The 26,211-nt window shown below is 36.6% G+C and overlaps 1 long non-coding RNA gene across 2 annotated transcripts in view; it reads left to right on the top strand.

Moving 5' to 3' along the window:
* Positions 1-26,211, top strand: part of LOC132673514 (uncharacterized) — a 69,999-nt gene that overhangs the window by 26,322 nt on the left and 17,466 nt on the right. Inside the window, exon 4 of one of the 2 annotated variants that reach the window (XR_009608088.1) lies at positions 3,231-3,366. The exons of the other annotated variant lie outside the window; for it this stretch is intronic. This is a non-coding gene — a long non-coding RNA (uncharacterized LOC132673514). Of the gene's footprint in view, positions 1-3,230; positions 3,367-26,211 lie in introns of those variants that run through there. 2 annotated transcript variants of the gene reach the window in all.

The raw sequence follows: 26,211 nt of genomic DNA, 5'->3' as shown, positions 1-26,211 counted from the left end.
ATATTTTTAAAACCCTGATCATATATCTCTTTTGCATGGATCATTGGTCTTCAAAACACATCCCCACATGCTATGAATCTGTGTTAAAAATGATGAGAATCCAACTAGTTGGGTGATTGAATATTTTTTTCAAATGCAGAATATATATACTCAGAACCAAATTGATTATTAATTATATAGGAAATAAGACTTTTTGTGTGGAGTCTATAGAAAAAGCACAGAGGAACAGACCATTACCTAAACAAACTTTTATTCCACAGAATAAATAGTGTGATAATTAAAGTAAACTTAAGGAATACAATACTTGGGGCAGGTAGTGAATTTCTTTATTTTTTAATCCATGAAGAGCTCATTGGTTCTATTATCAAGTCTGAAAACTCTTAAATTATTAAGTGAGTCATGTACATTGAGGAATTACTTTCTCATGAATTACTGAAACACTTGATTGCATTAGTAACAAATTCATTTCACTGTCGTATTTCAAGCCCAACCTTAACTAAATCTATGGTGCACAGATAGGCCGGCTGCAGCCCCAGATTTATTGATAGAGATTTAAGAGGTCTCTGCAGTATTCAAATTACTTTATATTCATTTAACACATTTGCTCTAATTAAAAAGTAAGACTTCACTTTCTCGAAAGTCTCCCTGTGTGTATGCTTGGGCCATTTAGCTTAAAAGAAAAAGATCAAGTGACAGATCAAAAGAAAATGTTAAAATAGACATCACATGCTTTAAGTTGCTTTCTCTGGATTCAGAAATGCTCAGATAAAAGTTGAAATTTTAGTGAAAGGATCTTGAGTTTCTGTATATTCATTTCCCAAGTCAACTATACATATAGGAAACGTCTCAGGCAAATTAGAAGACATATGGGTTTTCAATTAGTTCTAATTGAAAGGAAACACCCCATTGTCAAGGTATTTGTAGAATCAGTTGAGACTGTGGAATGTTAGTGGAATAATAGAATTATTTCAAATTCATCTACTTTTCAAGTTAAATCCCAAGATTCCCAGAATAATAGAAGATAAGACAACCTCTTCATTTCATCTTTGAAAACAGAAATTATGGGCTTGGATTCTGACCTAATCATTTAGGCTTACCACAGGACTATCTAAGTAGTGGCTTTCACTTTATAGTTGTTCTTACAAATTGGTTCCAACCTATGTCAGGAACCAAGTAACTCACAATTCTCTAAGTAGCTAGACAAAAAAGACTCTCGCTACACAGAGACCTAAGGAATCTTAATTACATTAGGTTTCCTCCTAAAACTCCAACTGTTCTAGAGTTTTCTACTATAACTACAGTTGTTTAGCTTAGTGGTAACATTTAGCTCATGAGACTAAAGAACTAGCTAGTTGCCTTTATTCCCTTCCACAGCCACTGATTTCACTTATTCCTTTCATTCATTAATTCTTTCCCTGAAGCTGCATGATGTGACTCGCACACTATAATGGACACTGGTGTTACTACTATGTATAAAAGAAAAGCACCCACCAAGAAAAGAAATTACTAGGGCAGGTGATTTAATCATTTTGCAGATGTGACATCAGTTCTAGCAAAACATTAGAATCCAAGAAAGTGTGTTGTTGAGGATTTTAGATATTAAATATAGTGATGATAGTGAAAGTAATAAAAGAAACTATGCCCCCAAACCTATAGGTGCTAGGCAGATAACAGAAGTGAGTAAAGGGGCATGTGGGTGGTTCAGTCGGTTAAGCATCCACCTCTTGGTCTTGGCTCAAGTCATGATCTCGCAGTTTGTGGGTTCAAGCCCTGTATTGGGCTCTGTGCTGACAGCACAGAGACTGTTTGGGATTCTCTCTCTCCCTCTCTCTCTGCTCCTCTCCCACTCACTCTCTACCTCTCTCTCTCAAAATAAATAAATACACTTTAATAAAAATGGAGTAAAGAGGCTAATAAGAATTGTGGTTGGCTTGAAAATTTGACACGTCTTGCCAAATTCCTGCCTTTTGTTGCCAAATTTGAGTTTTAAAATAGGTTGACAATCATGATTTCTTATGTGACTCTCATGTTTCATTTAACGGCTGCTCAATTTAAAAACTAACCAAACAGAGCATTGTGGTAGCCAAACATTATTTGGCCGACAATTTGAACCAGCAGCCATCATTTATCAAATTTTATCATAAGCTTCAAATCATCAAAATTATTGAGATCCTAAGCTGTCTCTTTCTCTAAACAGTTACAGTGTGGTGAGTGCTTCAAGCAGATAGCATATGTTTCTACACATATGCAGATCAACAAATTCATTTGTATTTTCATAAATAAATAACCTTGTAGTTAACATATTTAAGGGTTGTTTTTTTTTTACACTTACTATGTTTTGGAGATCATTTTGTAAATGCATGAAGTAGGTTTGTTACACTGACGAGTGCATTCTATTCCTTCATTAAAAGATTAACGGGTATTTAGATTATTTCTAAATCTCATTACTAAAAGCAATGTTGCAATAAAATATCTCTATATGTGCATTTGGATGGTCCAGGTCCTCTTCCAGACTTTGTAGGTTAAAGCAAACAGCTGATACTGCTCTTCACTAGATCTAAGTTTGGGTTTCTTGGTCCCGTAATGTGATTGGGCAGGTGGGACCTGCTTTTATGGTCTATTTCAGGTGGGGCAACTGTTCTAGCTCTGAAGACGGGGAAGGTAGGGGGTGGTCCTTTCAGTGAGAATAGCTAGATAGGATGCCTAGATTGGTTTTTACCCAAATGATGTAGGACGGGTACTACAGTTACCTGGACTCTTAGGTGAAGTTTACCAGATGGTCAGGACTAGGTACTATATTCAGTAATAGACGGGATTATGAATGAGTCTTCCCTACTCTGGTGGGGAAGCAGGATGGGACCCAGGGCTTATACAGCTCTTTGCTTGGGAACTCAAATCAGGCCAGAATGTGTACTAAATTCCCTGGTAGGTGAATCCACCAGTTTGCTCTGCAGACTGGGGAAACCACAGGCTGTGCTCTCTGCTCTAGAGCCACACATACATAGGGCTGTGTTGAATGGGTTCTGTAGCCTTCTGGGTGCTCTGGTTAGGTTCCTTGGTCAGACAGGCAGAAGACTGTATTTAGCAATTAGTAGGACTATAAATTAGATTCCCTGCCTGGGTGCACCAGGAGAAGCAGCTCTAAAGCCAACAAAGCTTTGTTGTCTTAACTCAAACCAACCCACACTCCAAGTTCCCAGACTGATCAGGGCCACTGGTTTTCTTTGCAGATTATTGGCTCTATCTGCCTTCCTCTAGGCTTCCACACCAGTCAGCTGCACAGAGCTGTCTCCATCCCTTCTGGTCAGATGAGGCCGGAAGACACTCTCCATATGGATGGGGCTACATCTCAGCTCCCTTGCCTGGGTGGTGGTAAGGCAGCAGGAGTTTGTGGGGAAGGGTTGCTCTAGACTACTCTCAATTTCCCAAATAGGCGCTCTGGTTTGGAGGGGCCTGGCTCTATCCTCAACATCGGCTATGAATTAATTCCCTTGCTTGTGAGTAGTACAGGAACACTCCATGCTTGGTACTGGCTTTGCTCTGGGGGCTGTCAGTTCTGCCCACCCACCTTTCAGATGGAGCATCACTGGACAGCAGATTCTAGGAATTGTCACCAGCCCTTCTGGTCAGATGGGGCTGGAAGACATTCTACAGAGTGGGTAGGGTTGTGACTCTACTCTTTGAGCATCATCAAACCAGACTTTAGAGCTGGCAAAATTCCTAGTTTGAGGATCTGAATCTGGCAGATCTACACCCCGTTGAGTTTCCTGGTCAGAGTGTGCCCATGACTTGGTTCTGCAGATGAGCAAAACTGCTGGTTTGGATTACTGCTCGAGCATTGCAGGTACAAGCTTGGTCTGCCAAGATTCATGTGCTGGTTGTTTCAAGCCCTTCTCGCCTTCTCTATTACAGTTAGATTCCCAGTTGCTGGGCCCTGCAGATTCCTCTGCAATCCCCATTGTGCAAGATCTGAGTAGGGGCTCCCATAAAGCAACCCCAATGTTGGAGTGGGCTGGTAGTCCCTCCCGGGTTCTTCTCCCAGAGGAGCAACCAGAGGCTCAGAAGAGTTCTCTCCCCATGGTGCTGACTGTGCTGGGGGAGGGTCAATATGGTCAGCCTATAGCCTCTTACTCTCTAATGCAGTCTGTCTTGGTCCCTGAGGTATAGGGGTGCTTTAGCCTCACCCCATGCTCTAGCATTCTCCCAGGGGTGTATGTTCTTGAATAATTGTTACTTGTTCTTCTTGTGAAGGAAGCAAAGTAAGAGACTACCTATTTTACCACTTTGGTGTCATCGCTTTCCACAAACTTTGTTATTTTGTTCATCTGATGGATGAAAAAATTGTATCTCATATTTTGTCATTGCTACAATAGAATTTGAGTTTTGCATATATTGATTAATGGTTTGTATTTGTTTTTAGGTATATTACAATCCATATTTCTCATCTATTAATTTTCTTCTCATGTTCTTACCCAGAATTTATTATACATTTAAAAAAAGGTTTACTTTAAGAGAGAGAAGGATAGAGAGAGAGAGTAGGGGCACAGAGAGAGAGAGAGAGAGAGAGAGCAGAGAGAGAGAGAGAGAGAGAGAGAGAGAGAATCACAAGCAGTCTCCACACTGTCAGCACAGAGCCAAACATGGGACTCGAACCCACAAACTGTGAGATCGTGACCTGAGCTGAAACCAAGAGTCAGATGCTTAACGGACTGTGCCACCCAGGCACACCTATGATACATTTTGATACTAATCCTCTTTCTGCTACATATGTTTCAAATATTTTATACCAGAATGTTATTTTGTACTTTGTTTAAAAACAAATAGTTGTAAAATCTGCCATGAATTTTTATGATAACGTCTGGATTTTGTTATATTCTGGAAGATCTCATCACAAGATTCTTCTATTTTGTTTTAATGCTTAAATACCTTTATCACAATTGCATTTAAGATTTATTTCCATACATTGTGTGAAATAAAAATTGAAATTAAATTTTTAGTTGCAAATGGATTCCCAATAATTCCAACACCATTTATGGAATACCATACTCTCTTTACCATTTTAATGTTCTTCCTTTAACATGGGATTTATGGCTATATATTTTCTGGTCTGCTTTGCAGTGTATTGTGTTCCATTTATCTATTTGTCAATTCCCATGGCAACACTAAAGTGTTTAAATTACAATAGCTTTACAGCATATTTTGGTAACTTGCCGAGTCAGAATCAACTTTGCCCCCCCCCCCCAGAGTCACATTTTCATTGAGCATGCATATCTTTACCAACATCACTCCTATTTTTGACAATGCTAGTCTTGTCAATGATAATTTCCTCTTCTTATATGATGATATGAGGTGGCTTGTTTGGGATAACTTCCATTCAACGATGCCTCTACCTCTGCTGCTCTTACCACTGGTTACACATTATTGAGTGTTTACTCTGTGTTAGCTAACTATGTATTTTAAATATTTATAGTTTTTTTTTTATTAAGGCTGTGCAAAAATCTTTTCAAGTATTATAGCAAATATCAAGCACTCTAAGCATATTTTCTCAAATCCTCTTACCATTTTCTTGCACACTGGCTTCCCTGTGGTCACTATCAACAGCCACTATCTGTATCTCTTTGTGACAGACCTGCCTTCATGCTGCCAGACTGTTTTGCCTGTTCACAGGGAGAAGCAAGTTCTACACAGATTCCCCCAGGATAGTCTTAACCCATGACTAACGGTGAAAAGGCTAAATTCTCCCGTTCTCTGTCCCCTTGTCAACTCTAAGGTGAAGCTATTGTCATCAGAGACCCCCTCTGGGCCTGAAGCAGCCCCTCTTCTATGCTGTACTGATAACTCATTCTTCCCCTTTCTTTCCTCCCCCCACATTGCCCCCCCCCCCCCGCTTCATTCCCTTGCCAGCTTTTCCTGGGAATACTTCCTAATAAATTACTCTTATGCAAAAACTCACCTCCATATCTCCTCCCAGGGAACCTATATTAAGACAGATAGTTGTAATATTAAGTCCATATTAAAAAAGCAAAACCAAGATACAGAGAGTTTACAGATTAACTGCATGTCACACAGGAAGTAAGTGGCAAAAATGACTAAATCTGTTCATGAAATTACACATAAGTTCAAGGTATTTGGGTTCAATTTGCATTTGTCTCTAAAAGAAATCACAGGTTCGACCTCTCCTGGTGTCCTTCGGGTCAACCCACAACACAGCTTCTGCCAGTGCACTTGGCAGTGTCTGCTGTCACTGCCCATGGGTGCACTCTCGAGACAACAAGGACTAGCAAGAGATAGGGAAGAGCATGCTAGATGGTGCCCTTTAACCAGGTTCTCAGAACACATTTGCCAGGACCCTCTTTCCCTTGTGCATCTAGGTCAGAGTTGGCCAAAAGCAATGTGCACAAGATCTGAGAGGTGTGCATGCAGCTACATTGTTCTCAGAGGGTGTTTGCAGTCAGATGCAATGACAGACAAATGCTCTTTTCTTGTATGTCCCATCTGTGCTTCTCCCTTCTGCTGGCCAGCAGGGGCCCTGGCTCACCCCACATGCTCGGCTGTGGACACACACAAATAACACCAACAGAGGCCAAGTTCCAAAGACCTCTGCTTGAGCTCCACTTTTGTCATCCTCTTTGGCCCCTGGGTGTACTTGGCTCTTTGGATTTTGCTGAAAGTGTAGAGTCATTCACCTGAACTGGTTTTCAGGAGGATGGGCTAATGACCTTCCTGTTATTCTTTAAATACACCACCAGATTTCCGTTTCTCCCATCTTATGCAGTATCTTATTCCAAGTCATTTAGTCCCTTCATACTCAATAGCCATGCTTCTCTGACTGAACTCAGATGCAAAAGTGTTCCATATCAACTAACATTTAATTGAGAGTTTCTCCCAAAACACTTGAAATAGCATCAAAAAGAGAAAACCTTTAAAAAGGTAACTATCAAATATAATTTTCTGTGTTCTGAGCATTTTTAGAAGCATCTCTGAATATGCAAGATCTTTTCTCCCAACAAGAGCATTGCTATTTCTTTTTTCTTCCTCCCTCCCCATTTTTTTTTTTTTGCAACTGTAAAAATATCTAAGGAAGGAATTTTGAAGTAAGAGCATGCTGCATGCCCTTTTTTTCTCCCTAGAAATTTTAGGAAAATTATGTTGCTTTGATGTTACTTAAGAACTGACATGACCAGAAAATTAAGAATCTATGAAATCAGGTCATGTCAGTTCATGACCATAGGCTTGACATTCAAATTATGCAAACAAGAGAAATAAAAAAAAAAAAGAGTTTGGGATATATTAATAAGTAATTCTGCTTTTACTGATGAAGATACCTCACCATTTTTATGGGTCACTATGGGGTTAACTTACAACATTTAATGTTAGAATAAAAATCAATTAAAAAAATTTTCATGTTTATTTTTGAGAGACAGAAAGAAAAGAACATGAGCAGGGAAGGGGCAAACAGACAAAGGGAGACACAGAATCCAAAGCAGACTCTAGGCTCTGAGCTGTCAGTACAGAGACTGATGCAGGGCTCAAACCCACGACTGTTGAGATCATGACCTGAGCCAAAGTCAGACGCTTAACCCACTGAGACACCCAGGTGACCCCCACCCAATAAATCAATTATAGATTCCTGAGAGAAGGCAAATTTGAAGGATTTAAATTAGATATAAATGGTCAATAATTGAAATATGTCCATCATGATAAGAATCATTAAAATGGTCCTAAAATTAAAAAAAAAAAAAAAGGCTACTATCCTTACACTATCAATTGACCTAAATAAGAGTATCTACTTTTATCACAGTACTAATGTAAAATTTAGGACATCATGACCCTGGAGAAAATCTCACAGACAGGCAGCATATTGGGTCTCTGTCCTGTGTAAATAATTCTATAAGCACAAAGCCCAAAGAGTTTCATTAGAGCAAATTAATGTCAGGAGAAGAATAAAAAGTGACAGAAAAATGGAGGGAACTGTAGAAGTTTAGTACAGCAGGGGCCCTTAACAGGGAGATTTATTATAGCACAGAATGGAGGAAGTCATCTAGATGAAGGAAGGTATAGAAAGAACTGCCTTCTATCCTGACTTTCCAAGTTCTGGGGGAATTAAAATTGATGGTGGTTTCTCTTATTTCTCTTACCCATGAAATCTCAAATTCAGTCAAAAAAATTAAAAACCAAAAATCTAAAAGAAGTATCACAATATAATTTCAGTGTTGACAAGGAACATCCCTAAAGAAAATGCAGAAAATGTTTTAATAGAAAAACATGGAAGTCATAGTAGGAGAAGTCAGGTGTGAAAGGTCATAGTAGGAGAAGTTGGGGCTGGAGATCATGTTGGAGAAGTCAGGAATGATGGGTTGTGGTGTGCGAAGTTGATGGTGATAATTTATGGTAGAAGAAGATGGGGTTGACAAGTCATGGTGAGAGGTCAGGGTTGACAAATCATGCTCTCATTGGAAGCATGCTCTGAGGGATCACTCCTTTGTGGGGTACAGTGTAACTTTTCTTTTTCTCCCCCTATGATGACAAATGAGGCAGTGAGTAGAGAGAGTAAAGATTTAATAATAAATGTAATTAAATTTGAAGGTTGAAGCAATAGCCTAGACTAGTGTGAGGCAAGAGAGAGCTTAAATGCAAAATTTAAGGAGACACTTACTCTCAGTAAGTGAAAAGGCTGACCTCGCAATTCCATGATCCTGTCAGTGATTTGTCCTTAAATTTTGCGTACCAGATTCCTCTCTTGCTTTACTAGTACTCCTGAACCTGGGGATAGAGAGTGGGTGGAAATCTGTTGATAAAGCAGAATCAAAGGAAGAAACTTTAAGTTGGAAGAGAGAGATATACACATGGCCAAAAAATAAAGATTTTCCTTATAGTGAGAATTTTAAAGATGTTCCCCTCTACCAAAAACAAAAACAGAAACAAAACCAAACCAACAACAGCAACAAAAAACAAACAAACAAACAAACAAAAAACTAGCAATGACTCATCTGGGGGGTGAGGAATTTCTTAAGTCTGGATGAACTCACCAATCAGAAAGTTTCAGGTACCATAATCCAAAATGTCTGTAGCCACCTGAAGCTAGAATTTGACACACAGTAATAGAGGAGATACTAATCAAAGCAGGTGGTTCACTTCAGAAAACCACACAGGCACATGTCCTGACAGATACTTAGGAACAAAGTAACTAGGAGTTTGAAAACAGTCATATACAGAAGTCACATGATTTGGAGTCCCAATCACAGTGGAGAGAGTAAAGGTAGAACTCAATCTGGGGAGGAAAACTCTAGAACAAGGGAGTGGTTAGTCTTAAAGATATTAGGCACAAACACAGACTAGGTGAATTGAAATAGTGCCACCAGTGTGGGAAATTGGCTGCCAGGTGAGGCCTTCATCAAAGAAACAGAATAAGATCTCAAGAGTCAGATGTTTGAGTTGTTTAAATGCTAGAATTCGGGAGCCCAAATCATTCCTAACTAATGAACAAACTAGTGCCAGAGATGGCAGAACTGAGCTTTCAGTCAGGTAATCCTAGGTAACTATAAAGGAGAATCTTAAGGATAATGAACTACAGTAGGCAGAATGATGATCTATCAAAAATGCCCATGCCCTAATTCTAAGAACCTGTAAATGCATTCAGTTACATGAAAGAGACGTTAAATTTATGGTAACAGATGGAATGAAGATTGCTAATTAGATGACCTTATATTACAGAAACTATCCTAGATTATTCCAGGTGAGCTCAAAGTAATCACAAGTGTCCTAAAATATGCAAGAGTGATACATGAGAGTCCATATCAGAGTGATGTGATGTAAGAAAGACTCAACTGCCCATTTCTAGGTTTGAAGATGGAAGGGGGCCAGGAGCCAAGGAATGAGGGAAGCCTCTAGAAGCTGGAAAAAGAAAGAAAATTAATTTTTTCCTGGAGCCTTCAGAAAGGAACATAGCCTTACTGACTGCTTGATTTTAGCTCAGTGAGATCCATTTCAGATTTCTGAACTCTTAAACTATGACATAAATACTTCATTTTGTTTAAAGGTACCAGCTTTGTGTTAATTTGGTACAACAGCAATAGAAAACTAATACATGAACCAAGTCATTGGTACAAAGTTGACAAAGTTCTCCTCCATCTCCCAACACCATACTTTAGGCAAAGGAAGTTAACAAAAATACATAAAATACCAAGTGAACACAATCAGAATTCAAAACCTCAGAGACAAACTAGAAGGTTGGCTTCTTTAAGAAGGCTCTACTTCATATGGAACTCAAAGAACTGGTTATGCTGGGGTGGAGAGAAAGAGAGATCGTTTCAGTGGAGGGGCTCCTCATAGGCAAGAGCAGAAAGCTGGGAATTGAGTATAAAGATGATGGTGAAGAGAACACACAGATCTGGAGGAAAGAACATGTGAAGAATGCTAATTCAGACAATGACTGTTTTGTGTGACTGGCACTGTCTCTTCATTCATCAAATTGTCATTCACTGAATGTGCTGGCGTCATTCAGATGGCAGAGATGTGGTGGTAACCGAGACAAATAAGACCTCTGTTCTCCTATGGCCTACATTCTAGCAAGGATGTATTTTTTAGGAAGTACTTTTATTGATTATTAATTTGTTTTATCTCATTAATCACTACAACCATCAAATAAGGTAATAAGAACTAAGGCATTCTCATTTTATAGTTGAAGCACAAAACTGCTTAAGAATTTCTTCAAGAGCACACAATAGATGTTAGAACCAGAATTTGAACACAAACTATGTAAGTCAGGGTGTGCATGCTTAATCACTATGCTGACTGCTAACAGGTGGAGAAAACTTCAAGTGGGAAAAGTAGTCCAGCTAGTTGATATCTTTAATATGTTAAAGATTTTCATTTAAAAATACCACAACAGGGGCACCTAGGTGGCTCAGTCGGTTAAGTGTCCATCTTCAGCTCCGGTCATGATCTCATAGCTCGTGGGTTCGAGCCCCACATCGGGCTCTCTGTTGTCAGCACAGAGCCTGCTTCAGATCTTCTGTCACCCTCTCTCTCTGCCATTCCCTCTCTCTCTGTCTCTCAAAAATAAACATTTATGGGGTAACTGGGTGGCTCAGTCAGGTGTTAGACTCTTGAGTTTGGCTCAGGTCATGATCTCATGGTTTGTGAGATTCAGTCTTGCAGTGGGTTCTGTGTTGACCGTGTGAAGCCTGCTTAGGACTCTCTCTCCCTGTCTCTCTGCCCCTCCTCCACTCATGCTCTTTCTCTCTCTCTCTCTCAAAATAAATTAAAAAAAAAAAACCTTAAAAAAAAAACCTTAAAAAAACACCACCACAAAAAATAATGAAAACTATCATTTGTAAAGGATTTCCTTGACACTATGCGTTATGCTAAATATAGATGTTCGATAGTCCTCAAGGCATCATTCAAGATGGGTATTATTATCCCCATTTTACAGATGGAGAAACTAAAGCTCAGAGATCTTAAATGATTGCTCAAGCAATTCACCCAGCAAATAAGCGTCAGAGTTGAAATTAAAACCATGTTTGTATGTGAAGAAGAGCAAAGATAGTCTTTTTTTAAAGCTTATTTATTTATTTTTGAGAGAGAGAGAGAGAGAACAAGCAGAGGAGCAGCAGAGAGAGAGAGAGAGAGGGAGAGAGAGAGAGAGGAGAGAGAATCCCAAGCAAGCTCCTAACCATCAGCAAGGAGCCCAACTGGAGGCTGGAGCTCATGAACTGTGAGATCATGACCTGAGCAGACATTAAGAGTCAGAGGCTTAACCAACTGAGCTACCCAGGTACCCCAAAAGCAAAGATATTCTTGACAAAACTTCATACACTTTCTCAAAACTAAACGTGGAATAGTAAAATATTATTTGTCCTAACTATAAATGTATCATCAGACACATATTTACATTTCATTATAGCATAATATGATTCCCACAGTCAGATGAGCTACACCCATACAGACAGCAAACCCTCCCTGTATACATTCGCATTCTTCCATAACTCTGTTAGAGGAAAAAGTTTTAGAAACCATTGAAACATGTAATCTGAGAGGAGGAAATATAATGAAAGAAGCAGTACTGGAACACTCTAGACTCATGCATACCTGGGAGCAAACAGCAGATGTCCTTGTCATTAGAACTTTTACTTTACAGAAAATGCCCTTTCTGTCTTCCCCTACCCCCGGTACAGTCTGCATACAACAGTTGAGAAAAGAAAGATCCAAATAAAAGCCTACTTTAATTTTTTAGAATTATTTAAATTTGGAAATTGATGAGGAATTGCAAGCCGTTATAAGGACAAAAGTATTTTTCTGTCTACTTGAAAAATATTTAAAATATTTGAATGCTGTTTTAACAATATTCTTTTTTTCTCAAGGGTCAGAGAAATATATTTTTTTCAAAAAACTTATAACAAGAAAATATTTTTATAATATACTGTTAGTATCTGATTAACTTAATTGCTATATAAATGATTAAACTCCATACAGTCCTTATTTTTTTATTTTCATTCTGATTGACAGATAGACTTATCACAAAAGCTTTTTGAGAAAATCTATTGAGAAGACCAGAATTTTTCAGCCCCTGGTCTCTTTCACAATTCTGCATTTTGTTATGCCTTACCATCACTTTAATTGGGAGGTTCCTTTGTGAAAATATGATTTATGCATGTTTTATTAATTCCCCCCACCCCTTTTCATTCAGTAAGACAGAATTTGAAAAGGAAAAACATTTTTATTACACTTGTCTCCAGTGTCTTAACTCAGTAATATACTTTCCTTAGGGTGCATCACGCCAAACCAAGTGTTAAAAAATGGGAAAGAAAACCAATAGTTTTGACTTTGGAGAATGTTAGGATCCAAATTAAATACATTTATTGAATTCATCTGAATACATTTGTGAGTATTTGCTATGGGTAGTCATCAAATAGAGAGTGATTTCTTCAAATTCAGGAGGAAGGGCCAGTGGGCGTGGCACTGTGTGTGGTTAATCATGGAGTTCCATTCTCAAGCACACGTGCACAGCCTCTCCTAGAAAGACACTTTATAGATCCACTCCTGGGGACAGACAGCCCTTGTCCTGGTGACATGGGACAGACTTGCCCTAGGAAATCAATTCTCACGTCCTTTCATTTAAAGTTCATTGAACTTGCTTTTGTGACTCATTTATTTATTTATTTTAATGTTTTTATTTATTTTTGAGAGACAGAGAAAGACAGAGCATGAATGGGAGAGGGACAGAGAGAGAGAGAGAGAAACACAGAATCTGAAGGAGGCTACAGGCTCTGAGCTGTCAGCACCTGAGCCGAAGTTGGATGGCTTAACTGACTGAGTCACCCAGCGCCCCTGACTTTGGCGACTCATTTATTAAATTATTTTCTCAATCAGTCTCAGGCAGCCCAGAGTGTGACAGATCTCAAAGTGAAAAGCTGGTTTACCTACGCCACACAGAGCTAGTCTGGTCTTGAAAATTAGAATATCTTTTCTTTTGCCAACATAGTATTCATCAGGCCATTCACTTTTCAGCTTTTTTTTTTTTTTTTCAGGTAAACATGAAATTACAAGACTACAGCCTGAAATTCAGTGCTGCTATTAATTTTTAAAACAAGTCAAAATTAAATCATTTTTTAAAATGGGGGCACTAACACAAAGGCCTCAGTGGCCTCAGCTTTTACTGAGTGAGAATTCGAATGAGTCATATTGATAGGAAAGCGACAATTTCATTAGAAATACCTGATTTCCAAATGGCATTTAAGGAAAAGGGAGATGAATACAAAAACAAATAAAATTGAATAGGGGAGCTCGTTTCATAAATTATAAATGATGTACCTATTAGCAGAGTCATAAAACAAGAAAATAAGGTAATTGGACTGACAGCAGGAAGAAGAAAGTTATGTAAATGAAGAAAGCCTTGTTAAAATAATCAAGACAAAGAGATTCACTGATTTAGAAGGTAGCACATTTTGAATTGCTGGTATAATTAATCCTTTTCTGTCTCACAAGCTATTCTTTCAAAGGCTCCGTTTTATTTGAAACAAATTAGGGTGGGTTGGACAAGATCAGCGTTAACTTGAAGCTTCAAAGTAATGCTATAGATAGTACTAGTTCTAGAAAGATGCTCTAAAACTTGCAAGTCCTCAGAGAATATAAAGTGATATGACCCACTTTCTTCACCCAACTACCATGTTTTATGAAGTACTATAACTGATGATAGAGAATTGATAGAACTCACTACCTCCAGCTTAGGAAATGCTGCTGACAGCTAAGACTTTTCATTTATGGCTACAGTTTTCTTCATTAATCAATATGAGCCCATTCGTAACTCTGCATTCCTCAGCTAGGTTTAATGGACATGCTAGAGAATCCTGTTCTGGTCTGGAAAAAAACAAAAAAAATTCTGGCCTCAAGGAGTATATAACATACATGGGATTATAATAACCTAAGAAATAAAAGGCAAAATATCTCCCACCTCCATCCAGCTGAAAGTGTGTACATATATATTGACACACTCACACTTATATTTCATATATGAAACAAAATAAAGTATGAAATTCTAGCAAAGATAGCGAATCTATTTTCATCTTGGAAAAATTAAATTTATACATGACTTAACATGAATACCCTCTTCCAAAGAACTTGCTTATTCTTTTTTATTTTATTTATTTACTTATTTATTTATTTATTTATTTAGAAAGAGAGTACATGGGCGGGAGGTGGGAGAAGGGGCAGAAAGAGAAGGAAAGAGAGAATCCCAAGCAGGCTCCGCTCTGTTAGCATGGCCAGACATGGGGCTGGGGCTCAGTCCTCAAACCGTGAGATCATGATCTGAGCCAAAATCAAGAGTCCGATGCTCAACCGAATGAGCTAACCAGGTGCCCCAAGAACTTGCTTATTCTGATGATGCATTTTCCAGCACATTTCAATATTCTTTTATTTATGGAACATTAAAAATCTGTTTGCTTTTTACTATGACCACATTTGTAAAGAATAAACTCATCTGCATGCATAATTCCTGCATGGAGATATAAAACAACTCTGAGTAGATTATTGACCCTGTGGAACTGAGGCCAAAAGATATTACATAATTTGTCTAAGCTTCTACAGTTACTTCTTGAAGGAACCTGACTTTGAACCATAATCTTAGCCACTACATTGTACTACTTCTTTAATAATTTTTCAAATAACACATTGAATTGGATTTTCAAAGATGCAAAGAATTGGCTGTTTATCTAACCATATACACTTTTTCATCCACCACATCCCCACTTGTTCCTCATGGAATTGATTTGTTTGAAGATACGTATTTGTAATCACTGACTGTATCTTGGAAAAAAAGAAGCATTTGGGTATTCATGCCAACTTAATGGGTAACAGCTCAAATATTTTATTCTACAGATACAGACGTTCTGGTGTAGCCAATGCCTTAATTATGCTTCTGTTTTATTCTATTGAGCCAATTACTATAAATGAAAAAAATTGGACCTCATCTAGGGAAAGCCACAATTCGTGATGCATTTTATTTCAAGAGTATTTCTTGAAGTGAGGAGAGACAAGTACAGAAAGTCAGCACTAACAGATTTTGAAAACTTTGAATGCAAATATTATGCAGTTTAGTACATTCTACAAAAATTGTGATCATGTTAAAAGTATTTATTACTCTCTTTCTTTTAGAATTTTGCTATTGAAATTGGAAGATGACAGAGGAACAGCTCAAGACATTCATTTATCCACGTGTTAGATCATAAAAATGTAGAAGTTGTAAAAGTTACACTACTATCTTGATGCAATGGAAACTTTATTATTATATTTCTTTTAAACCTAACTCAAAGTGGCATCTTTAAAATATTTTCCAATTCTTTTAAAAATATATTTTCCATTAATTTCAAAATTACTATTTAAAACAACTAGAAACTCATGAGCAGATAAACATTAAGACTCAAATACATAAATGGGTAAATTAGCATTCAGTTCAGAAAAGCTAGAACTGAATGATATAATTTGAAAGTATATTTTACCTTACTTGTAAGTATAAAGACAAATTACTCACCCCCTTTTTTAATGTGCAAACTAACATGGGCAACATCCAATGCAGATGAGCATGCAGTGAAATGGGTATCCTGATGCATAGCAGGTGTGTTATAAAGGATTACAGTTTCCCAGAAATTAACTGAATGGTATCTATGAATGACTAATAAATACTTTTGATTTATATTCCAGTATTTTTGCTTTCAGAAAGCACTGCATGAAAACAACAGGAACACAAAAATGCCTACAAATACTAAAAAAAATCCTTAAATGGCGTTTTTATAAACATTTAAAAATCGTAAAAGCTCAATGCCACAAAACAAGGGAATTATTCAGTAAATTATAGCCATGGAATAGTATGCTACATAGACATTAAAATTATGTTCATAAATGTTTAATATGAAAGAAAATCTTTATGTTTTAAAAAATAGTGTTAAAAAGAAAATCTCAACTCTATAAAATAGATATATACATAGAAAATCAGGATTGTAACAGTGCATGTAAGAGATAATACTTCTCATTGGTGGTTACCTGTGGATTATTTTTATTACCTTCTTTATCTTTTCAAAATTTGGGAATGAATATATACTACATATAAAATACATTTTATGTATGTGGCTATGCATATGCATGCATGTTTACATGTATACGAACACGTTTATATTTTATAAACCTTTACTATTTAAGCATCAAACTCCTCTGTTGTTTCCTATATATTATTTTATTTTTAAATATGCCACTTTGGTATATTGATTACTTTTAAAATTAAAATCTACACCCAACGTGGGGCTTGGACTCATAACCCAAGCTCAAGAGTCATATGCTGTATGGGCTGAGCCAGCCAGGCACTCCCATTACTTATATATTCTTTTGTCTTTCACACAGACATTTTTATGTGCAGTTTCAGCTCAAAAGAACACTGCATTAACAAATGCTTCAAAAGTATACCATTGTTCTCTCGATTTCTCAGTCTACAAAGTGGCTTTTGCTTATCAAATATTAATAAATAATTGGTCACTGGTTTCCCTTTTTTAAAATTTATAGGTTCTTTTTATGAATGCTTTTGTTGGTCTCAGCAGATGAGTTATAAAAAATGTCACCCTACCAATCTGGAATGTATTTCAGTTAGGGGCATTCATTTTCTAAGAGGATAATCACTTTGTCTACAATCAAACTGACAAACACAAAGCTCTGTTTTAATTAGCACTGCAACCTGTCTGATCATGTAGACAAAGCTTTAAACGTTCAACTCCTCGTTTTATATTAAAAAAAAATGGAATTGAGTTTTGCAAAAATTTCAGAATGATTCTCCAAAAGTCTAACGTTTCTATATTCCAGTGATTTTCCATTTTTTTTTTTTTAATGAAAGTAGAAGCACTTCTTAAATTTTACACAGAACCCAAGTGTTTCTTGCCTGTATTGCTTCCACGTCTATTGGCTCCATGCCTCATAGCTCTGAAGGAAGCTTCTAAAACAATTATGCGGATCTCTTGGAATCTGCAGAACATATGGGAAAACCCCTGCTCCGGACATTTAATTAATCAAAAATAAAAATATAATTCATAGTGCGTCTAGACCAAAATTCAGTAAATTACGCTTGTTGTGCTGCCTATTTTATGTTTACCATGAGAAACAACACCACAAAATATCTTATTCTATCTGAATAGAGCATGTTTCAGGTCAGAGAATTCTATTTAATGACCCATGGGAGAAATTCCACTTGGGTCTAAGTTTCAGGAAAACTTCAGCTTCCCCTGAACGGACAGTTTTCTCTACAGACTGAGAATCAGGTTAACAGTTTCTCCCATCGCACTGGCTATAAGGAAGCTTAGAGAAATGGACACGCGTACAGTATGTCATGGTGTAAATGCTTGTGAGTTAATATTAAGTCTGAATTTGTTATATTCTCACCCATCTCTTCCCTTCATCCTCAATCATTTAACTTTTTTGAGATTTTGTGTCAATAAAAATCAGAAACAAAACTGATTTTTTCCCATTTTTATTGACATATAATTCACAATAGCATTGTATTAAAGTGTACAATACAATGATTTGATATATGGATATATTGTGAAATGATTACCACAATAAGTTTAGTAAATATCCATCACCTCAAATACTTACAATTTTTTTTTCCGGCGATAAGAACTTTTAAGATTTACTCTCATAGAAACTTTCAAATATACAAGACAGTACTGTTAACTATAGTCACTATGCTATACTTAATGTCACAAGAACTTATTTATCTTATAACTGGAAGTTTGTACCTTTTGATCACTTCCATCCATTCCCCTCAACCCCCAACTCCCAACTTTGGCAACCATGAATCTGTTCTCTGTTTCTATGAGCTCAATTTTATAAAATTCCACATGTAAGAGAGATCATACAGTATTTGTCCTTCTTTGTCAGAATTATTTCACTTGATATAATGCCCTCAGTGTCCATCCATGTTGTCACAGATGGCATGATTTGATTCTTTTGTATGGCTGAATATATATATATATATATATATATATATATGCATATATATTATTATAATATATAAATATTATATACACAATATCATTTTATTTATCTATTCATCTTTCAATGGATACTTAGGTTGTTTCCATGCCTTAGCTATTGAAATAATGCTGCGATGAACATGGGTGTGCAGACCACTTTGAGATAGTGATTTTGTTCATTTCTGATAAATACCCAGAAGGGAAATGGATGGATCATACTGTATTTCTATTTTTAATTTTTTGAGAAACCTCCGTACTGTTTTCCATTGTGGCTGCACTTGTGTATATTCCCATCAACAGTGCATAAGTGTTGCCTTTCCTCCACGTTTGCAAGCACTTTGTTACCCCTTGTCTTTTTGAAGATAGACATTCTGATTGGTATGAGGCAATATTTTGATTTTGATTTTCATTCCCCTGATGATGCATAATGTTGTGTCCCTGTTGACCATTTGTATTTATTCTGAGAGGGAAAAAATGTCTATTCAGTTTCTCTGCCATTTTTTAATTGAGTTATTTTTGTGTTTTTTTGCTATTGAGTTGTAGGAGTTCTTTATGTATTTTGGGTATTTACTACTTATCAGATATACGATATGCAAATATTTTCTTCCATTCAATAGGTTGCCTTTTCATTTTGTTGATAATTTCCTTCACTGTCCAGACTCTTTTAGTTTGGAGTGGTCCCACTTGTTTATTTTTTTTGCTTTTGTTCCTTTTGATTTTGATGTCAGATACAAAAAAGTCATTGACAAGACTGATGTCAGGGAGTTTACACCTATGTTTTCTTTTAGGAATTTTATGATGTTAGGTCTATGTTCAAGTCTTTGACCCATTTGAGTAGATTTTTTTCTCAATGGTGTAAGTAAGTGGTCCAGCTTCATTCCTTTGCATGTGGCTGTCCAATTTCTCAACACTATTTATTGAAGAAACTATCCTTTCCCCATTGTACTTTCTTAGTTTCTTTGTCATAAATTAATTCACCAAATATGCTTGAGTTTATCTCTGGGCTCTCTATTCTGTTCCATTGATCTATGTGTGTGTTTTTATGCCAATACCACATCGCTTTGATTACTAGAGCCTTGTAATATAGTTTGAAAACAGTAAGTGTGATGTCTCTGGTTTTGTTCTTCTTTCCCAAGATTGCTTTAGCTACTCAAGGTTGTTTTTGGTTCTACGCAAATTTTAGGAATTTTTTTTCTATTTTTGTGAAAAATGTCATTGGAATTTTGATAGGAATTGCATTGAATTTGTAGATTTCTTCAGGCAGTATGGACTTCTTAACAATATTAATTCTTCCAATCCATGAACATGGAAGACCTTTCTATTTTTTGTCTTCAATTTCTTTCATCAATGTCTTATAGTTCTCAGTGTACAGATATTTCACCTCGTTGGTGAAATGTACTCATAGGTATTTATAATTGATGCAATTTATTTGTTTGAATAAAATTTCTGCTCCCTTTTCTCTCTTTTCTCCTCTGAGACCCCTATAACATGAATTTTGTTCCTATAGATGGTGACCCATAAATCCCTTAAGATACTTTTGCACTTTTTATATTCTTCATTCTTTTTGCTCCTCTGATTGGATGAATTCTACTGAGTTTGCTGTTCCTTATACTTCTTTTAGTATGCTGTTGGACCCCTCCTATTGAATTTTTTAGTGCAATTCTTATATTCTTTAGTCTGTGATTTCTGTTTGGTACTTTTGTATTTTTTTTCTGTCTTTGTTGAAATTCTCATCTTGTTTATGCATTGTTCTCCCGACCTCAGTGAGCATCTTTACAACCATTATTTTGAACTCTTTATCAGAATCATCTGGTTTTTTGTTTTGAATATATTCTGTTTCTTCAATTTCCTTGGCTCTCTGTATTGGTGTCTGCATATTAGATAAAACAGCCACATTGCCAAGTCTTGATGGAGTGGTCTTGTGTAAGAGATGAACCTTATCATTCAACCCTTCCCTAGCTCTTAGTTGTCTCTCACACCTTTGTGGTTGTCCAAGCAGCCTATTTTATTTTTAATAATTTTCAGTAGTTGAGAGTGTGCCAAGAGTCTTCCCAAAGGGGAAGGTCTTAGTCAGCACATAGATGCAGGCTGTTTGGAAGCTGGACCTTCAGGCAGTAGCTTTTAAAGTATTCAATTAATCTTTTCAAGAAAATACTGGGCAATGGACCTTTCTATCTGTTCCCTCTGTAGTGTGCCTTGGGAGGGTAAGTGCTTAAGAACTATTTTTTGTTGCTGCTATAGAGCAGCTGTGGGACCTTCAAACACAAGCCCCACTGGGCCAAAGCCAGGCAATCAAGGAGTGCATCCACAGGGCAGCAGCTTCAAAAGAGAGGGCATCAGACATGTGCATAAGCTCCTTCCCAGGAGTCACCAGTGAGGTAAAAGGAAAATGTGGAGATAGCACACATCCTCCTCCTTGATTTCTAGAGAGAACTGCAGCCAGATTCCTAAATGTGTGCTAAGTTAGAAGCCCAACCCTCCGGTAGCAGCTTTTAAAGTATGCAAATAGGGCTCTTTCAAGGAAAGACTACAAGAAGGGCATTTCTATATGCTCCCTCTAGGCTGAGCCCTGTGGGGAGAACCACAGCAAGTCCTCAGAAGCCTGATAAGTATTCTTTCCTTCTTTACTACAGTCTTGTGGGTCTCCTGTGTGTGAGCCCTGTCGACTTTCAAAGCTAGGTGTTTCGGGGGCTCAACAATCAGGTAAAAGTCATAAAAGTCGGGGTGCTAGATGTTGGGTTCAAACCCTTCATGCCTCAGGGAGAAGCTGAGAGTTGTGAGTTTTTTACCCAGTAGTATGTCACTGTGCCAGGGGGTCGGGTGTATGCTGGGAGTGTGTCTCAGCTTTTCCTACCCACTTATGTGGGTATCTTCTCAATCACCTATGTGTAGGTGTTGTTCACCTCATTTCTAGATTTCTTTCAGAGGAATTGCTCTGCATGTAGCTGTATGGATTTGTTGTGTCCATTAGAGAAAAGTGAGTCCAGGAGCATCTTACATCTTACATCACCATCTTGGAAAATCATGAAAGTGATTCTTCATCTTCTACTTCTAAAAATGTGTACATGTGTACACACACACACACACACACACTCAGAAAATTTAAGGCTACCTTTACTGGAAATATTTTGCTGAATGTATTTGTTAGCATTATTCATTCATTCATTGATATGTTCAGAAAATCGTTGTGGTACACCTAGATATGCCCAGTTCTTTGGGTGAACAGGTTTGCAACAGTGAACGTGACTCACTTCTTCACCTTACAAATTCAAGGGAGCCCATTTACTGTAACTATCCAATATTATTATATCCCATATTTTACCTATAAGCTGCAGCCTTCCAACAGTTCTTTTTAATACATTTTAAGGTGCTCAATGAACGAAAGTCAAAACTGAAATCTATTTAATTCAAATAAGTAAATGATTTAAAAAAACGAAGCTAATAGAATTTCAAATCAACAAAGCTTATATTAATTCTTTTTGGCTTCCTTTTAAATACAGTGTGTGATTTCATGTTCTCTAGCACATTTTGTTAAAAATCATTCAGTTGAGATATATCTAAACCAAAATTAGCCTTGATAGAAAACTGTAGCCTCTTCTTAAAGAAAAAGAAGATTCATCTCTCCCTAAACCACACATACCATATATTGTCTCATTAAATCAGAATACCAATATCAATACCAATAAGCCTTAACAATGGATTTGCTTGCCCAGCAATGCTATGAACATCTTAAGACATAATTATAAACTATTAAATCACTTTCAAACTAATTTTAATTTAAAAGGAAAAAGATGATTAGTAAGTTAATATATAAAAACCAATCAGGTCTCAAATTTAAACCTTCAGTACTGTTCATTTTTTTAACATTTTATTTTAAAGTAGAAAATAAGGATTTGATGAAATGATTGCAAATGACAAGATAAAAACAAGATCAAAAAGCAAACCATGTAGATTTTAAAATTAACATCTTCAAAGCAATTTTCCCCTTTAAGACCTAATTACCAATACGTATGACATCCTGTATTTCAAAATTGAAAAACTGAATTGCATTTAAAATTGAAATAAAAATATATATAATTACTGAAAAATGTCTGCAAAATTAATTTCAACATAAATTTACTTTTACTGTCTCCTAAGAGTCTCTACAAGGAAGAAAAATTATGAACAAAAGAATCAATGTGATCATCTTTTTTATTTGGAAACCAAGAATATACTATATTCCCTCTCAAAATTTTTATTTTTCTGATCTTTTCCCCTTAGAACAGAATTTTGCATGCTGTCATCTTGATAAGGTAGTAGGATGGGGTAAATCTGGAATTATTATTGCTTAATAACATTTACAGAATTTAAATTAGACTCCTTTAACTTCACTTCAATTTATTCTTTTATACATTTGTAAAATTTATGATTATCTTTTATGGTACAATTGGAATGGGTCTCCCATCTCATTTACCAAATCCCAAAGTGCCAGAGTGTACTACTTGTCAATAGAGTCATTACTGAAATTGTAAGTACTGACATAAATTACATCAAAATCTAATAGTATGGCTTGACACCTTCTGATAGGGGATTTAGCAAATGAAAATGCATAAAAATATGCCCATGCAATTTTACATGGCAGAATGAGAAAGGTTTTATTGAATATGTCCTTTTACTACAATTTGTTGTAATAAAGAATGGCTTTGACCATAGTCAAGAATAAACAGAAACTTTTGCAAATGGCAAGGCCACAGGGATTTCAAGAAAATGACCATTCATATGTATTGCTATTTACTTCAAATAAATGAGAGTGTGATTTGTGCAAATAAATAATAATAATAAAAAGCAGTCATTAAAAATAGCAATTTGTTAACATTTTTCACCAATTAAGGATAATAAAGTTAATTTATACAATAACATCTACTCAACCCATCTGTTGTATAATCACATATCAATTCAAGGAAAGCTGGACTATATACAAATCAACACTTTATGCATCTTGAAAGAATAAAGGTATCCTTTGGCAATGGCTGACTGTCCATACTCACTTGTGGATTAGTTCACATATAGAGAAAAATTTTGTGGATTATCCCAGGGCATTACACTTAGCCTTGATCTCTTCAAAGTCATATTAATCATGTACTCATAAACATAGTAAAATGGTAGATATGCCTGACTCAAAAATGGTAGAAAACATATATAGAGATTATAGAATAAGGATCTAAAAAAAGAGAGATACTTATTTAGAGTAGCAATTAAACTAACAAATTACAGTTTAATAGAATGTTAATGATAGCTACCATTTATCGATCTATTATTATATCCTACACTTTATGTTAACATTTTAAATATATTATCCTGTTTAATCTTTCCAAAATCCTGCAGAGTAATTATTAATATCAATGTTCAACAAATGAGGGAAATGCTCAGAATTCTTTAGCAACTTGCTCTAGTTTGGACAGGTACAAAGCCAGCATTGGAAGCCAGATGTAGCCACAAGGCCAGTATTTTATCCTCTGTCTTACGTTGCTCCCATCTAAGTTTAAGAAATCTAACTCTCTAGGGGTGCTTGGGTGGCTCAGTCAGTTGAGCATCCAACTCTTGATTTCATCTCAGGTCATGATCCCAGGGTCGTGGGATTGAGCCCTGTGTCAGGCTCCACACTGAGTACGGAGGCTTCTTAACATTTTTTCTCTTTCTCTCTGCTCTTCCTCCCCACTCATGTGTGCTCTCTCTCTCAAATAATAATAATAATAATAATAATAATAATAATCAAAAAAGAAAAGAAATCTAACTTCCAGTTCATAAAAGGAGAAAAAAGGCAAACATATGCAAACAAGATCAAAATATCTATTTAGAGTGAGGGCAATATAAGTATCCTATATAGTAAAACCTTGGATTACAAGTAACTTGTTCTGTGAATATTCCACAAGATGAGCAAACATGTCTAATAAATTTTAGCTTGATAAATGAGTGATGTCTTGCAACACGAGCAGTATGTGATACCAAACGTCACATGATCACAACTGAGCCAATGTTCTGGTAATACGCTTTGATATACAAGCGCTTTGGATTACAAACGTGTTTCCAGAGTAAATTATGCTCTCAAACCAAGGTTTTACTGTACTTGCCAAAAACATTTAAAGCACTGTAGACTTCAATTATAAAAGTGAAGTATAGGGGCGCCTGGGTGGCTCAGTCAGTTGAGCCTCCAACTTCAGCTCAGGTCATGATCTCATGGTCTGTGGGTTCGAGCCCCATGTTGGGCTATGTGCCAACAGCTCAGAGCCTGGAGCCTGCTTCAGATTCTGTGTCTCCCTCTCTCTCTGACCCTCCCCTGTTTATGCTCTGTCTCTCTCTGTCTCAAAAATAAAAATACACATTAAAAAAAATTAAAAAAAAATAAAAGTGAAGTATAAAGGACAAAGAATGCAATAGTTTTAATTGATGACCTCAACAAACCCTACCTGGAGTTCTATATTAAATTCTGGGACCTGTGCTTTCAAAGGAACCTTGGTAAACAGGAGAGCTGCCATAAAACAAGGGTAAAAGAATGTAATGACTGTTATCATTATAACCATCTTTCATTTAACACATGTTGTGTTTCTGGTGCTATCTTTGTACTTTCATTTAATCCTCACAATATTCCTGGAAGCTGGGGACGATTTTCCTTATTTTACCAAAGAGAAAATTGTAGCTAAAAAAAAGGTAATTCTCCTAAGAGTACCAAACTAATATATATCAGAGGTGGTGTTTATCTAACAACAAAGCAAGCCAGAACACTTCCTATTATACTACCTTGCAATATTGAAAACAAATGAGGAAGTTTGGTATTAAAAAGACAAACATTGGGGCACCTGGGTGGCTAGGTCAGTTAAGCATCTGACTCCGACTTCAGGCTCAGGTCATGATCTCACAGGTTGTGGGCTCCAGACCCCCATCGGACTCTGTGCTGACAGTGCAGAGCCTGCTTGTGATTCTCTCTCTCCCCGCCCCCTCTGCCCCTCCCATGCTTGCTCTCTCTCGCTTTCAAAAATAAACTTAAAATTTAAAAAAAATTAAAAAAATAAGAAGACAAATATTAGAAGGGTTAGACTTATATTATTGCACAATTCTAAAACACTAAACTAGAAACAACTGGAAGGTGGTAAAGGAAGACATATTTTCTGACAGAAAGGATTTTCTATTGATCAGGCCAGTTGGAACAAGTAATTTTAAGCTATGCCAAGATGACATCTTAGCACTTGATGCTATTTTCCCCTATGTATCATTTCTGACTCAAGAAGGAGTTTTTAGTTTCAGTTCTCTTAGCTTGGAGTGCTCTTGCATTTATCTTCTTTCTGAGGAGGTAGTGTTTGAGCTGAGCCATAGTGGTAAGAGGCTTCTTTTTTCTCAGAAAAGTAACCCTGATCTCATTACCATGTTGCCCTTGTTTATTTATTGTTAACTTGTTGATTGTATTTCTCCTATTAGAATGAATGTTCCAAGAGAATGCATTTGAGAACTGTTTTGAGGTATAGAGCAGACACTCAGTGAATATTTGTTGAATACAATAAATGTTGTTAAAGCTATTATGCCTTAGATGGTGTATCATTAGATTAAGTTCTCATTCACTCTAAGAATCTATGGCTCTCCTTTTAGTCTGACGAATAATGAAGGCAACAAATGGGAGATGGTCTGCAGGACTGTATGTGCTCTCAAAACAGCTTAAAACTTTACA

Source organism: Panthera onca, chromosome C1 (assembly GCF_046562875.1).
Source record: "Panthera onca isolate mPanOnc1 chromosome C1, mPanOnc1 haplotype 2, whole genome shotgun sequence".
Taxonomy (NCBI): domain Eukaryota; kingdom Metazoa; phylum Chordata; class Mammalia; order Carnivora; family Felidae; genus Panthera; species Panthera onca.
Note: the sequence above shows the minus strand (reverse complement) of the source record. Positions and strands in the feature narration are given on the sequence as shown.